Here is a 12,680-nt window from a genome sequence, read left to right on the forward strand (position 1 = left end):
TTTTAAAGTTTGCGATATTTTGCACAGAAATTATCAGGTACATGGTTTTTATGGTAGATCGTAACGAAGAACTTTCCCAAAGATGTAATAGGTGATGTCAGATCTATTAGTAAACAACATTTAAAAGATAAATTGATTTTAAAAGTTTTGTTTTTCACATGTACGATCATTCAGCAATATGGAAATTAATATTAATGAGATGAGAAGTTGATTGGTGCATTTGTATTAATAAAATGGTGTCTTCATTGGTTAATTGATGTATTAATAGAGTATAAAAGTAGAGTTTTTTTATAACAGTTTTATCTGATGAAGTCCTAGAGGTTAAGGACGAAAACGCATGTGTTTTTTAATAAAAGCGTTAAAGACGTTGAAGGTGTCACTTTCGTGGTGTGGAATTGAAATAGTACTGCTTGTCGCTCTACGGCTTTTTTTGTTTCAAGTTGTTTGGTTGTAGTTGAAAGCTTATAAACAAAGACATAGGTAACCTCCAAGCCATGGACCCCACTCAGTTTGGGTTTGTAAAAGGTAGATCATGTCTACTAAACCTGATTGACTTCTTTGAAGCAGTCACTAGAGCTGTAGACAAGGGCAAGGTAGTGCACACAGCCTATCCTGACCTCGCCAAGGCTTTCGATACCATCCCCCACTCTGGAATTATAGATAAATTTACTAAATTGGGCATAAACCCCTTTGTCACAAGATGGGTGGCCAACTGGCTCACTGACAGAACCCACACAGTAAAAGTAGCCGACTCCAAGTCTGACTTCAAACCAGTGATCTGTGGAGTACCACAGGATTCGGCACTAAATATACAGAACCAACTGATATTGCCAACATCCTGGCAGATAGGTTCAGTGCTATCTTTACTCCCCCCACCCTCCAAAGGGTCTATCTTAATACCAGAAGAATGCAAAGACCCTGTAATCATGGATGAACAAGTAAAGACCACACTCTCCAAAGCCAAGAACACAGCATCCATGGGACCAGACAACATCCTAGGCAGCATACTGCATGAACTACAGAACAAACTGGCACCCCACCTAAGCACCATGTTCAATCTTAGCCTCACTTCAGGCTATGTGCTTACTGAATGGCGCACAGCGACGGTTATCCCACTCCACAAAGGGGGTGCCACTACAGACCCTGGAAACTACTGCCCCATTAGCCTGACAAGCCTGGTCTGCAAGGCCATGGAACATATCGTCTTGGAGCTTATAAACAAAGACATAGGTAACCTCCAAGCCATGGACCCCACTCAGTTTGGGTTTGTAAAAGGTAGATCATGTCTACTAAACCTGATTGACTTCTTTGAAGCAGTCACCAGAGCTGTAGACAAGGGCAAGGTAGTGCACACAGCCTATCCTGACCTCGCCAAGGCTTTTGATACCATCCCCCACTCTGGAATTATAAATAAATTTACTAAACTGGGCAAAAACCCCTTTGTCACAAGATGGGTGGCCAACTGGCTCACTGACAGAACCCACACAGTAAAAGTAGCCGACTCCAAGTCTGACTTCAGACCAGTGATGTGTGGAGTACCACAGGATTTGGTCTTGGGGCCTCTCCTGTTCGGCATCTATTTCTCTGAAGTGCAGGCCAACACAGAAGGTCTTTGGCTAACAAAGTTCACAGACAACTGCAAACTGGGAGCCATAATAGTATCACATAATGATGCAGACATTCTACAAAAGAGCCTCACAGAGACACATGCTTGGTGTCAAAGTCTTGGCCTGCCAAGAAGGGAATTGTCATCCCCTTTGGGAAAAACTTGGTACCCATGAACTACCACATAGGGGGTAGCTCACTAAACACCAAAAGTGTGATAAGAGACCTCGGGGACACAGGTGGACAGTAGTCTCTCCTTTGATAACCACATCGCCACAGTAGTCAGGAAATCCTTCTACGTGGCACACCTCATCACAAAAGGGTTCACCTGTAGAAAAAAGGAGGTAATTGTTCCTCTCTACACATCCCTCATCAAACCCATTATAGAGTACAATGCCTCATTTGGCATGTATCTCACAAAACACCTACAACAATTGGAAAGGCCACAGAAATGCCTCACTAAGAGAATTACCGGCCTCAAACAGATGCCATACGCAGACCATCTCAAACAAATCCATCTCTACTCCATCGCATATCACCTACTCAGAGGCAGTCTCTGCCTAACATACAAAGCTATGTCAAACCCAGAGCTGCTGGACATGCTACACTTAAAGAAATCCCAATCTCTCCGTTCCACATGCTCCAGGGATCTAAACCTTGTCACCACAATAAACAGAACATGATGGAGGGATAGATTCCTGTCCCAGTGACTTCCCATACTCTGGAACAAACAACACATTCATGTGAAGCAAAGCTCCTCATTGGCCCTCTTTAAGAAAAATCTTGACGACTGGGGTCTATATTAGAACATTGAATATTTAGCAGTTCGAATCACTAAAGGTCAACCTTTAGTAATCAAACTGTTAAAACATTGAATGTTCAGAAAAAAAAAAAAAACAACAACAAAAAAAAACTAAACAGTGTAGGCAGGGGGCAAGCCCCTCTGAACCCCCCACATCCCCCCACTACTTAAATATACCAACTCTGAGACTGCACTACATTGAAGTAAAAGGAAATCTCCCCTTATGGAGATTTCCATTTACTTGTTCAATGTTCTGCAGTTTCGCTATTCTCGTGTCGATAATGTCAGATTCGACATTGTCGACTTTCGAGAATTTACTATAGACCTGACGACTGGATGGGAAATAGAAAATTCACCCCAGGGACCACTTCTGTGGCACTGCTTGACAGGGGCACAGGAAAATAATTTTCTTGGGTGGCAAAAGCCAGGGAATCTTTTTGGCTAGGCTTATATAAGCCCCAGGGCTGATAGCCTAGTACCTACCTATGAACCTACATGTTTTGGGCAAGTGAGGGTTTTGTGTCCTTTCAAAGAGCTTTTGCAAGATTCCACAGTGTGCAGCACATGCATTGAGATGTTCAGAACTAGTGTCTTTAGTTATGTACCAAGTGCCATCTGTGGAAGCATTTTGGATGCCTTTGTATTCTTTAGAGGAGTTTAAAGGATACATTTGTGGAAACAATGTAATTAGTGGAAACAATGTAATTAATGTCTAAGTGTTTGAGTGAATGTAAAGTCAGATGTTCATTAGATTATTGTTGCAGTAATGCTGACAAATAGGATGTATCCTACCAAGTGTACCATTTGTCCTGCTAGTATGCTAATGTTTAGCTGATCCTTCCTTGTGCATGTTATATCTGACTGTAGACCCTGGCAAGAGGGCTGCATCCTGTTACATAAGTGATGTACAGGCATCAAAATCCTCAGACCTTTCTTGTTGCCAGACTGGGAAACAAGCCATTGTTGAGTTCTCAATCTGAGAACCATTCAAAATTATCCAGATTGTCACTGTGAGCAACGTTTAAGTACTCCATTGGGGACCCTTCCTCCTTTTCCAGTTTTGTAAATTGAAATCTTGTTAATGTCATCAAATAGAGATAAATGCATGTGTAGTATGTAAATTTCCTGCAAGAACAGATATTCAGTGTTTTTTTTGCTCATGGTCTGAACATAATGTTAGAGAATGTACCATTTGTCAGGCTTTCACCTCAAAACCTTAAGGAGCTGTCTGTTTTCTCTTACTTATAAAATAAATGGCTGAAGGCTCTTGTCAAAACCACTATGCCCACCAAAGTTCCAGCCTCTGACATTCCCTCACAGCCAATGAAGAAAACAGAAACAAAAGAAAGGCAGTGTGACTTTGGGTTCCTTTCCCTGCTCAGAATTGGATGTACCCATTGATGCAGTTGAAAAGCCTGTGGACTGTGCATTACTGGGTCTGTCTGTTAAAGCCTTGAAGTGGGAACCTAGAATTATGATTTCAAAAAGACCGTATGGAATGCCTTAGATTGTAGTGTGCAAGGACATCCCTGGTTATCTGATAGATATAGATCTGGGGTTGGGCCCTTCTCATGTAGATTCTTAAGATACTTCAAAACAGATGCAAAATTCCAAGTATCTTCTCCAGACACTGCTGTTACAAAGGATCCTGAAGATGAATGTTGGAATTTTTCTCAGGGATTGTTTGAAGCCCTTATGGCTTGTAAACACCCTCAGTTTTCTGCTCTCTCCCAACCTACTCCTCTTAAAAAGGAGATACATCTTCTGAAGAGGATTCAGATCTCCTAGCCAACGTCTTACAACTTAGATTATTATCCTCAGATTCATTCCCCTTCAAGATATGAATTTAAAACTGAATATATCATGTTCTCTGACTCTCCTCAGAAAGAGCTCTCCTTTGGGGAAGCTATTTAGAAAATGATTCAGCATTTTATTTGGGAGGGCAAACAACTCTCTGAATCACAAAAGAGATCTAATTTCTTGCATGTGAATATTTCCAAGCCTTCTTCTGTTCCTGTAGTTTTCCTGGGTGACAGCTATGTGCACCCAGAAAGCCTGACATATATCACAAAGAGTGGGATGCACATAGATACCTATATAACCCCAAACTCTGACCCTAATGTTGTTTCTGCAGATACTGACTTGTCCTATATGTTTTTTTTTTCCATCTTTCAATGCCCCCTCAAATGACAGGGATAATGAAGCTATGGATAGAATGTCAGATGTGTTTCCAGTAAGAAGAGAGTAATGTGATTTAGCAAGTGAGCTCTCCTAACATTTTCATTCATTATTTAATGTTTTATAAATATAATTTTACTGTATATTTTTTTTCTTATCAGTTAATACATTCGGGCAAGTTAAGCTTTTGATCTGAAGTAGTTAACTTCATTTATGCAGCAACCTATGGGAATCGGATCTGACTTCGGATCCGAGCCGGCAGTTTTCAACAGCTTAGATTCGAGCTCCAAGCTCCTCTCCCTACCCATAATCCCCTGCCAACCCTGACTGACCTCAGATCTAGTTTGCCGCGGTTTAACCAACAGCAGCTCGATCTTGAGTTCCAGGCGTTTAGAGGTTTTTTGTGAGAAAAATTTAACTTTTTCTTTCTCTTTTCTACTCTACTTGGTTGTGAGTGCTTTCAGGTCCCTTTTTGACTAAAATCCTCCCTAGCTTAACTTTATATTTTTTGTAATTATCCTCCCCCTTCCCTCGTGGTTCCATTAGGGTTGTGTGTGCATGTTTGGGGCCTAATGTGTGTGGCTGTCCTTCTTTAATTAAAATGTCTGAGGCCCCAAAGCCAATTTTTTTCTAAGTGCAGCAAGTGTGGCCATAAGCTGTCCCCGGCAGATGGCCACACTCGGTGCGTGCTGTGCCTTGGGGTTGAACACCTCTCTTCTGGTTGTTCCATTTGTATGGCGTTCAACCCCAGGGCACTTAAGGACCGGAGGTCTAAGCTGATTCTGGTGGGTCTTCTACCCTCGGATTCGGCTTCTACCTCCATTTCTTCTGTGGCTCCCGCTGTGGCTGCGGTGGCTGCTATTCCTGCTTTACCCTCCCCGGCCGGGACTCAACCTCCCGCTTTAGGCCCGGAGAAGAGGGAGGCTAGGAAAGAGAAAAGGAGGGAGAAACACCACAAGCGGCGGGCCGAGGCCTCCGCTTCGGACCCCCTGGCTAAGCGGTTTTCTCCCTCCAGGACTTCTGGGTCTCCTCCTTCTCGGATCCGGTCTCCTTGCTTTTCACTGGGTCCTGAGGAGGAGGAGATTCGATCTCCCTCGAGGTCTTCGAGGCGGCACTCCCGTCCCACCTCTGGTCTCATCGAGATCGACCCGAAGCCTCACGGATGCAGATTTGGACTGGATGATGAGAAGATTCCTCCAGGCCCAACTGCAGATGGGAGTGCTCCTGCCCCCCCCCTCCGGGGGGGAGCTCGACCCCCTTCTTTGTGCCGATAGCTCCTTCTCCATCCCGCTTCCCGGGCTCGGAGTCTTCGGAGTCGGGCAGCCTTGGAGCCGGGGGTGTGTCGGCACCGATAGTCTCGGGCACTTCGGCGCCGACACTTCCCTCGTGTCTGTCGGGTCCATTTTCGTCGGATCTGAGCTCTCGGAGCCGAGGGCTGAGCTTCGGATCCGGGGGTATCAGTATGCCTTCGGCTCCATCCAGGTCGGAGCATGCTGGTCCCTCGGATCTGATCGCTTCGGCACCAGCCCCGATCCGTCCATCAGATCCGAGTGAGGGTCTGCTTTCGGATCCTAGAGAGAGCAGCTCTCCCTCAGCATTCGACGTGGTGGAGAGGGCCCTGTCGAGAGATTCCGGGCCCCCGGCCCTTGCCATGGCTCCCTGCACTCCTTCTCTCTTGGGCCCGACTTCCATCACCCGGCCCCAGGGACAGCCTGCTTTGACATCCCAGGTCGTTCCTTTGGAACAAGACGTTGCTGGTGAGACCTCCTCAGACAGCCCCCCCGAGGAGGTTCCTCACAAGCGAAAGTGCAAGAGGAGGCACCTGGACTCCCCTGAGTCCTTGACTGAGGACACGGATTTGGAGGAAGGGGAAGGCTCCCCAAGATCACCCCCCCGAAGATGTCTCTTTTGGTGACATCATGGAGATGCTCAGGATAAGGGGGGGTGGTCTGCCCCAAAGCCTACCTCGGACGAATCCGTGTTCCTGGAGGCGTTTGAAGCAGGCCCATCTACCTCTTGGGTGTCCCCTCCGGCCGACCCCCTGGTAGATTTGATTACTACCAGGGCATGGAAGGAGATGGACACTGTGGAGCCAGTCCCCAAGTGCCCAGATAAAATTCTTAGCCCCCCCCCCTCCAACAAGTCCCATTGGAGTAAGGGTCCCCCTGTAGATGCCATGTTGGTGGCGGCAGCCCCCAAGAGGGAACTAGCTCAGGAGAGTCCCTCTGTCCACCCCCCGAGCAAGGAGTCTCGGTCGATGGACCGTTTAGGGAAGCGGGTTTTTAGTTCGGCTACCTTCTCTGTGAGGTCGCTGAACTACATGGCACATGTTCTTCGACTGCAGCGGGACCTTATCAAAGAGTATGCTGCGTCGCCCCCTGAGTCCATGTCGGCGGAGGACAAACAGTTGCACTCCACCCGGATGGCCATTCTCCAATCTATATCAAACACCTCTATGCGGCTACTGTCCCATGCCACGGAAGGAGCCACTAGAGCCAGCGGAGCGGGCCTTGTCATGAGGCGTCAGGCCTGGCTCCGTCACTGTGATTTTGCGGAACCCTTCAAGGCATCTTTCGCTAATGCCCCTTTTGATGGTTCTGCCCTTTTTGGCAAAACCGTTTGCGATACTTTGGTCCAGAGCGAGAAGGATGGGAAGACGTCTGCCATTTCTCTGCTCCCCAGAGGTCCTTCTCCAAGAACCAAAAGGGACAGAAGAAGATGTGGTTCCGGAAGTCGCAACAGTCCCGTCCTGCTCCGGACTCTCAGCCCTTCCGCGACAGAGGAGGGCAGGGTGGATGCCGCCCTAGAGGTGGAGGGGGCCCAAGGAACCTTGGATCCAAAGAACCTTTCTCAGACCAACCCACACAACACCCCTGAGGGGTTGCCCGACTGCTCCACCCTGGAGGCAGTCGGAGGGGCATTTCTCGAAGAACCTAGCAGCTTGGGAGTCCATCACGACAGACCGCTGGGTGCTTCACATCATATCCAGAGGATATCAGATCCCCTTCTCTCTTTACCCACACAGCCCCAGATACCTTCCTGATGTCCCACCCGATCAGAGGGAGGCTGCAGCAACGGAAATCCAACAGTTGCTGGAAAAAAGAGCCATCCAACATGACCCCCCAGACCAGTGCGGGTCGGGTTTTTACTCCAGGTTCTTCTTGGTGCCAAAAAAGACAGGGGACTTAAGACCAATCCTCGACCTCTCCCCCCTGAACCTGTCAGTAAACAAAGAGAAATTCCACATGGTCACCCTTCAATCCATTCTACCCCTCTTGCGGGAGAACGACTGGATGTGCTCTATAGACCTCAAGGATGCGTACTACCACATTCTGATGGACAGGCGATCCAGAAGGTTCCTCCGCTTCCGGCTAGGAGCCAGTCATTACCAATTCAGTGTCCTCCCCTTTGGTCTCACCACAGCCCCCAGGGTGTTCACCAAAGTGTTAGTGGTGATAGCGGCCCACCTGAGGCTCCAGGGAATTCAGGTTTTCCCATACCTGGACGACTGGCTCCTGACCTCCCCGACAAGGCATCTACTCTGCGCAGCCAGAAACTACTTTCTTCATCTAGCTCCCCGGCTGGGGATCACTATCAACATAGAGAAGTCGTCTCTTGCCCCGTCTCAGACCATAAACTTCATAGGGGCCAGATTAAACACAAACAAGCTTCTAGCCTTTTTGACCACGGACCGGCTATGAATCCTGAGGCTACATGTGTGGGCCATTATACAATCCTCAGCTCCTCCAGCGGAATTGGTCCTGAGGGCTCTAGGTTCAATGGCGGCGGCAATCAATCTATTGCCAATGGCGCGTTTGAACATGAGGGTCTTACAATGGACCCTCCAAGTCCAGTGGTCCTTTCTTCAATATCCTCTCAGCCATCCGATTCCCCTCAGCAGGGCTTGCAAGAGGGCCCTCTTATGGTGGCTCCAATCTCCGGACCTCCAGGAAGGACACCCCTTTTCTATGGCCCCTCCCCTAGCCACGGTGACCACGGACACCTCCCGCCTCGGGTGAGGGAGCATTGTTTGGGCAGGACAGTCCAAGGCACGTGGGACCTCACGGAGACTTCATTGCATATCAATGTCCTAGAGATGAGGGCAGTGCTGTTGGCGTTGCAAGCACTTCAGCCCCTTCTTCCTGTAGGAACGATTGCTATTCAGATGGACAACATGTCTGTTGTCTGGTACATCAACAAACAAGGAGGAACCAGGTCTTACCCACTCTGTCGAGAGGCCATGAGGGTGTGGGAATGGGCGATCTCCACCAACTGTTTTCTCATAGCAACGCACATTCCGGGGCGGTCCAACATCCTAGCGGACAGACTAAGTCACACCATCCTGTTACCATACGAGTGGTCTCTGAATCTCGAGGTAGCGAATCAGATTTTCGCCGAATGGAGTCAACCCTGTTGCGATCTCTGCCTCTCCCTCGAACACAAAATGTTACGACTACTTTGCTCTCATCCCCTCCCCCGGGAATCTCCGAGAGACGCTCTGGTGCATGCTTGGCCTCCCAGTCTACTTTATGCTTACCCTCCTCTTCCTCTTATGCTAAAGTTTCTGCAGAAAGCCAGTCGGTTGGGGAGCAGGATAATCCTCATTGCCCCATTCTGGCCTCGTCAAGCCTGGCTCCCTTACCTTTGGTCTCATCTGGTGAATCCTCTTGGATTCTGGATCCCCTTCCAGATCTGATATCCCACCCCCTAGATCTCCCAGTCCCGAACCTGGACAATCTCAAGCTCACAGCTTGGCTGCTCCAGTTCCACTCGTAGCTAGGACTCCCGGTATCTCTTCCCCTGTTAAAGCTATCCTAGTAGCAGTGCACGAGCCTTCTAATAGAAAGATCTATAGTAGCAAATGGAAGCATTTCTCCATTTGGGCAGAATGTCGAAATTTGGATCCTTTTACAGCTCCTTTGCCCGCTGTATTAGACTTCCTGTCAGGGCTGTTCCATCAGGGGGCTAGCTCCTCCACAGTCAAGGTTCAACTAACAGCTATCTCTCATTATCACGTGGGAAATGAACTGGGCTCTTTGATCACCACAAAATTGTGTAAGACCTTTCTGAAGGGCACCTTTCTGCTCAGACCTCCAGTGAAGGATGTAGTCCCTCCTTGGGATTTAACGCTGGTGCTTCAGGCCTTGACAGCTCCCCCGTTTGAGCCTGCAGCTTCAGTAGATCTTAAATTCTTGTCATGGAAAACGGCCTTTCTTGTTGCTATCACCTCGGCTCGAAGGGTCTCTGAACTACAAGCCCTCTATGTAAAACCCCCATACTTGACTTTTCACAAGGATAGAGTTTACCTCAGGACCAATCCCTCTTTTCTTCCCAAGATTACATCTGAGTCGAGTATTAATCAGCCCATTAACCTACCAGTCTTTTTTCCTAATTACCAAAACAAAGGGGAATACAAATTACACTCACTGGATGTGCATAGACAACTTCGCTTCTACATCCACAGGACATCTGGTCATAGGCAATCTGACCAGTTGTTTGTCTCCTTTGCCAAATTTAACTTGGGTAAATCTGTGTCTAAAGTCACGCTGTCTAGATGGATTTGAATATGAAAGTTCTGGCAGGCCCGCACCTCAGGGAGTCCATGCCCACTCTACTCGATCTATGTCTACCTCTGTGGCCTTTAGAGCTAGATTCTCTTTGGATGATATTTGCTCGGCAGCCACTTGGGCCTCATCTCATACCTTTATCAATCACTATAAATTGGACATTATCTCCAGAGGGAGAGCATCCTTTGGCTCTGCAGTGCTCCGGAACATCCTTCCATGAAGGCCGCCCAAAGTTCAGGTAGCTGGGGAATCTGTCCCATAGGTTGCTGCACAAATTAAGTTAACTACTTCAGATTAAGAAGTTATGTACTCACCATAACATTCCATCTGAGTTGGTAAACTTCATTTGTCAGCAACCATCCCTTCCTCCTGCCCCCTCACCTTCGGATGTTTTTTCATACTCAGGTTTACACGGTGTGTTACCTATTTTATATTTGAGAGTAATTATCTTCAAGCAGTATTTGCTTTTGGGCAAACTCGATCTGAGGTCAGTCAGGGTTGGCAGGGGATTATGGGTAGGGGGTGGAGCTTGGAGCTCAGATCTAAGCTGTTGAAAACTGCCGGCTTGGATCCGAAGTCGGATCAGATTCCCATAGGTTGCTGACAAATGAAGTTTACTTACTCAGATGGAATGTTATGGTGAGTACATAACTTCTTATTTCCTTTCAAAGGGCTTTTGCAAGTTCCCACTTGTATACATCAGCTACTTTAGCTTTTAAGGATGTTAACTGTCAGACTCACATGCTTAAGTATCTCGTACCCATTTTGGATAACACAAGCAAACTTATCTCAGATATCTCTGATGGTGAGTCTAGATCTGCAAAGTGAAGCATTGCGTCTTCTGCTTCTCTAGTAATACACAATTGTACAATGTGTGCATATGATGTGGCAGATGCTTCCTCTTGAGCTGCTGCATCTGGTTCAGTGCTGAGAATGTACTCCTGGCTAAGACTGCAGTCTCTTCCAGAAGATATAAAAGCACAGTTTTTGGATGCCCTTTTAGATAAGGACTTCTTTTTAGACCCCCTTCAGCTGAGATATTCAAAATAAAATTGGAAGAAATGTGCAAAAATATGCAGAGGTTTCTTTACCCCTGTTCAAGAATATCAAAAAACTGACCCCTCCAGGTTAGGCATTTTTGACTATAAACAGGCTTCACAAGAAAATGGTAGAAATCTAAAAAGATAGTGAGAAGACAAGCTTAAAACATGATTTTAAGAGATTGAAAAGGTAATTTTAGTCCAAACATTTAAGCTTCTGATTATTCCCACTTACCTCCCTCCACCTTGGCCTTCTCTCATCCAAATTCCCAAACAAAATGTCTGTTAATCTTGCCCTTTGAAAAAAGACCACAACAGACACTTGGGTTTTTACATTCATCTAAGAATGGTATACTCTGCACTAGAAGCCTCTTCCCTTTTAACACTCAGTTTCTCACATTCCATACAGCTTAGTATATTCAGTTTTATCAGAACTTTTGTGCTAGTAGGTAATAGAATCTGTTCCCCCAAACAAAAAGGAAAGGTTTCTACTCCAGGTTTTTCTGGTCCCAAGAAATGAAGGCACTTGGAAACCTATCCTGAATCTATCACTTTTGAACGCATTCATAAATACTCCAAAATTCAAAATGCTGACTCTACACAGCATTCCCCCATCATTTTTCCCAGAGCCTTTATGGCTACCATTCACCTCAAGGATGCTTATCTTCATATACTTGTACACCCTCTTCACTAGAAATTGCTAATGTTCTCTGGCTTTGGATTGCACTTTCAGTTTGTTTTTCCTTTTAGACTTTCCACTACTCCAAGAGTGTTTACAAAGTATACAGTCCCGAAAGTAACATTCCACAAGCTTTAAGTTATCCGCATTTATTCTTACATGGATAATTTTTTTTGATTCAAGCCACTTTTCATCACACACGTCTTTAGGACTTAACAATCAGTTTCCTTCAGAATCTAGTATTCACTTTGAATCTCAACAAGTCCAACTTTCTTCCTTCCCATCTTTAGTGTGCCTAGGTTGTCGTCTTGAGTCTTTGATGATGGCTTTCCTTCCTTCAGACAAGATTATATTCTAAACAGACTACTTTCTATCCCTGACCTCTGTAATAGAATAGATAATCTGAGATCTCTGGGGTATATAGCATTCCCTATTCATATGATTCCTTTTGCCAGACTGCATATAAGGAAAATCCAGTTGTACTTTGTCTACTTTGGCTCAGCATTATAATTTCTGTCCTTTCCCATTACTCTCTTGCCATTCATGAAAAAAAAGGGGTTGCACTGGTGGATTATGCAAGTAAACCCAACTCCAGGATTTCCATTTCAAATTCCACCTCCTCTTCAGAGTGTTGCAACAGATGCATTGGACGTAACCTGAGTTTCAAAGTGCAAGGAATATGGTCAAAAAATGACAGAAAACACATAAAGACAAAAAATGAAAACACTGATTATGACTCTACAATCCTTCTATCACCTATGGGCACAACACAGCTGTTATGTGGACTATCAGAATACATGGGGGCACAA

Source organism: Protopterus annectens, chromosome 1.part2, assembly GCF_019279795.1.
Source record: "Protopterus annectens isolate FY-2018-M chromosome 1.part2, PAN1.0, whole genome shotgun sequence".
Taxonomy (NCBI): domain Eukaryota; kingdom Metazoa; phylum Chordata; order Ceratodontiformes; family Protopteridae; genus Protopterus; species Protopterus annectens.